Here is a 4,930-nt window from a genome sequence, read left to right on the forward strand (position 1 = left end):
GTACAAATGTGGGGGCCTGCATGAAAACTTCTAAGCTTAACTACCAGTTTAGATCTGGTCCGCTGCCACCACTCCCAAAGCTAATTCCCTTCCCTGGGTAGCCTTAAGAGACTCTTCACCAATTCCCTGGTGAATACAGATCCAAACCCCTTGGATCTTAAAACAAGGAGAAATTAACCATCCCCCCTCCTTCCTCCCACCAACTCCTGGTGGATCAAGATCTTCTGTGAGATGCCAGCCATGCTAAAGCCGGTCTGCTCAGACACCTCTTTTAATGAGGCTTACATTCTCATAACCGGTGCCTTAGTGCTAATGATGCCCTTTGCTTTGATACTCATGCCCTATGTCTGCATTTTCTGCATCATCCTGAAGTTGCTTGCGGGAGGGTGCGTCAGGCTCAAAGCTTTCTCCCTCTGCTCCTCACACCTGGTCATGGTGGCTTTGTACTATAGGGGGAGTTTCATGTGCTTAGGATTTAAGTCTAGGGAGTTCATGGACAGAGACAAGCTCTTGTCCCTGCTCTATATGGTCATGACTCCCATGTTAAACCAAGTTGTCTACAGTCTGAGGAATAAACAGGTGAAAGAGGCCATCTGGAAATTAATAGGGAAAGAAACATTTTCACAGAATGTATAAAGGTTTGGGCTGGGATTTTCAAAGAAGCCAACAGGAATTAGACACCTACATATAAGAGGAGCTGGGTACCTAACTCTCCTAGACCTCTGATAATATCATACATTACCATTTTCCTCTAGGTTCACAGGTGACTTTAATGGAAAAAACAAATAATGAGCTGAAAACTCCATTCCCTCACGTCATAACTCTACTGATTTCAATGCATTACTCCTGATTTACACCAGGTTGTGTGAGAGGAGAAGCAGCTCCATTGCTTTAATGGCATTACTCATGATTTGCACTGGGGTAAGAGGAGAACTAGGCCCACTGAGTAAAAGTACTTACTCCTGATTTATGATGGGGTGGATGACAGGAGAATAATTCCCAGTGGAGTTACTCCTGATTTACACCACGGTGGGTGAGCAGAAAATGAGACATACAGAGAATGAGTATGATAGGCTCTGTGGTTTGTGAGAACCTGATTTTCCTCTTATTTATGCTTGTGTTATGCTGGTTTAATTCCACTGACCTCAGTGCAGTTTCTCCTGATTCTTACCCTGTCTGATCATGTCTCTGAACTGATTTGTATGTATTTGTATGTTATCATTTTTCATTTTAGTTTAAAATGTATGTACTGGTCTAAAGTCATTCCCAGTGTAACTAGGATGAAATAGGGTTCAATTAAATAAATAGAAAAAAAATGTCAGTGCAAAGAAACACATGGCATTTTAATCCATTATATAGCATGCACAATGTAGAACACACAATTAGACATTTATAAAACAATACAGTTTGAAGGGCAATATCATCTGTACCCCTGGCACCCAGAGCTTCAGTTACATATTCATTATTCACTGACACAAAATACAGAGCAGAGAAAATTGATTTAATTGCATTACCTCCAAACCATACTGTAGGTCCCATAATTCAATGTCTTGGAGAAAATGCAGACTAATCATTTTACTGTCCAGCAAATTATTAATTATTATTATCATCCAGTAGCACCTATTGGCCTCAATTGAGATCAAGTGATCCCTAGGCCCTGTGCAAAACAGTGTCTGAGATTTTCAAAGCTGAGAGTGACTTGGATGTCACTTCCCATTAAAATGGATTTACAAATCTCAGCCTAAATATTCAAGGGAGACATTATTTTCCACGTTTTGCAGATGCAGGATGGAGGCAAACACTGCAGAGATTAGGAGCTGAGTTCTCACATGGGTGACAAGTCTCATATCTCCTCCCTTGGGATAAATGGACATATCCCTTCTGACTGTTGTCCATGTGAGACAAACAGAACCGGGAGGGTCTGTGAGGAAGGTGGATACCTGGGGTGAGATTGTCAAAGCTGCCAAAAGGGACTTGGGTTCCCAGTTTGCATTGGAATATGGTGTGTGTTTTTTCCCTTAAGCCCTTTTGTAGAATAAAGTTATTAGGACATCCTCGAGCTCTGTGTGATTCTACCACAAACCCGAAGGGAGCAGTTTGAGCATGAGAAACCCAACTTTGCAGAATGAGAAAAGTTAGGATCCCATAAGAATACTAATACTTTTTGCTTCTTAAAGCAGCTTTTATCATATGATCTCAAAGACCTTTTCACACACTAATTAAACTTCACAACCCTTCAGCTGCACCTTGATGGTTTCCCATCCAAGTACTTATCCAGCCTGATGCTGTTTAGTGATCTCTCTCACGGGATCACTATAAATATTATTATCCCTGGGAGATGCATACATTTTATTGTCTCCAGTTTATACAGGGGCACCGAGGAGAGGTGGTTTCCCACTTGGACTGGGAAGATCAGCATAGATATATGGGAGTAAGTTGGGAGACATTTGTATTCTAGTTCCAGGCTTCTCAGTGGGGTATCCCAGAGAACAATAAAAGAGCAGTGGACTCTCACAAAGGATCTCTTTCTTCATATCTTTCCAATCAGAGGATGGGAAGAGAGCATCACCTAGTCTTTCTTTCTTGTCTTTTGGTTTGTAGAAGTTATATAAAGGGCACCCTGGTATCTTTGATGTAACTTAAAAATGAGTGCAAGCTGGCTGGGAAATGGAATTTCTGAATTGGTTTTATGCTGGAGCTAGCAGAGAGTAGAATTAACAGAAATCTGTAGAAGTGCAAGTAGGTTTGAGTTTATAACAGCTGGAGGTATGTCAATGAGGCACAAGTTTTGGGGTGAAGGGGGATCTGGAGTATGTGTGCATGAAGCCTGCAGGTACAGTGATGGAGATACAGATATGAAGCCTAAAATGTAGGTATCAGTTGCTTTACATGTCTGCTTAGTTCAGGAGAGGATTAAGAGAGATCACTTATGGTAAAACCAGCAGTTTGTATAGAAATATTTCTGCTGAAATGTTTTTTTAATGGAAAACACCTTTTCGTTTAAAAAGAATATTTCACTAGGAAAAGAAGAAGAAAATATATTTAGGTTTTTGTTCAAAAGCCTAAAATATAAAAATGCTTCTCTTTTGAGGAACCAAATTATAACATTTCAAAATCCACATATGTCATAGGTTTCACCCCCACTCTGAACTTTAGGGTACAGATGTGGGGACCTGCATGAGCTCCCCTAAGCTTAATTACCATCTTAGATTAGTATTCTGCCACCACCAAATCGTTTATGAGTCATTTGGAAACTCTGTCTTCCCCCCCAAAATATCTCCTTCCCAAGTACTATAACCTTTCCCTGGGTAGCCTTGAGAGATTTCTCCACCAATTTCCTGGTGAACACCAACCCAATCCCTTGGATCTTAAAACAAGGAGAAATTAACCATCCCCCCTCCTTTCCCCCACCAATTCCTGGTGAGTCCAGATCCAACCCCCTTGGATCTTAAAACAAGGAAAAATCAATCAGGTTCTTAAAAAGAAGGCTTTTAATTAAAGAAAGAAATTTGAAAGGAAAACCTCTGGGAGAGAGCATACAAGCTTTTCTCACAGATAACAGATTCAAAACCACAGAGGATGTTCTCTTGGGCAAAACCTTAGTTACACAAAAGAAATCCCAATTTGATTATCCCTCTAATGCACAAGACAAGTCACAAAAGAAAATAAACATAAACCTATTTATTTTTTTCTCTAATACTCACTACTCTGATAAGAGGCTGATTCCTGGATCTTTTTTCTCTCCGGCACAAAAATTAAAGAACACTGAGACAAAGGAAAATGTCCCTCCTTCCTTTTGAAACATCTAGTTCCCCCATTGGTTCCTCTGGTCAGGTGTCATCTAGGCTAGGTGAACTTCTTAACCCTTTACAGGTAAAAGAGGCATTAACCCTTAACTGTCTGTTTATGACAACATATATATGCATGCATGCATGCAGGGTTCTGTCCTGAATCTGATACTAGTCAGTATTTTAATTAATGAATTAGATAATGGAGTGGAGAGTATGCTTATAAAATTTGCAGCTGACACTAAGCTGAGAGAGGTTGCAAGCAATTGGTGGACAGCATTAGAATTCAAATGGACTTTGGCATATTGGAGAATTGGTCTGAAATCAAGATGAAATTCAGTAAAGACAAGTGCAGTGTACTTGACAGAGTGAGACAGGTACCCAGAAGTCACCTACTACAGGACAGGCCCAACAAGGAAAGTAACAGAAGACCACTGGACATCACGTACATCCCCCAGCTAAAACCTCTCCAGCACATCATCAATGATCTGCAACCTATCCTGGAAAATGAACCCTCACTCTCACAGACCTTGGGAGGCAGGCCAGTCCTCACTTATAGACAGCCCCCGAACCTGAAGCAAATACTCACCAACAACTACACACCACACCACAGAAACACTAACCCAGGAACCAATCCCTGTAACAAACCCCGTTGTCTACTCTGTCCCCTTATCTACTCTAGCAACACCATCATAGGACCCAACCACATGAGCCACACCATCAGGGGCTCATTCACCTGCACATCTACTAATGTGATATATGCCATCATGTGCCAGCAATGGCCCTCTGCTATGTACATTGGCCAAACCAGACATTCTCTATTTAAAAGAATAAGTGGACACAAATCAGACATCAGGAATGGTAACATACAAAATCCAGTAGGAGAACACTTCAATCTCCCTGGACATTCAATCACAGATTTGAAAGTAGACATCCTGCAACAACAACAACAACAAAAAACAGACTTCAAAGAGAAACTGCAGAGCTACAATACATTTGCAAACATAACACCATTAATTTGGGCTTGAATAGGGACTGGGAGTGGCTGGCTCACTACAAAAGCAATTTTCCCTCTCTTGGTATTGACACCTCCTCATGAATTATTGGGAGTGGACCACATCCACCCTGATTGAATTGGCCTT

Source organism: Terrapene carolina, unplaced genomic scaffold (assembly GCF_002925995.2).
Source record: "Terrapene carolina triunguis isolate 2854851 unplaced genomic scaffold, T_m_triunguis-2.0 Scaffold119, whole genome shotgun sequence".
In the NCBI taxonomy this organism is placed as follows: Eukaryota; Metazoa; Chordata; order Testudines; family Emydidae; genus Terrapene; species Terrapene triunguis.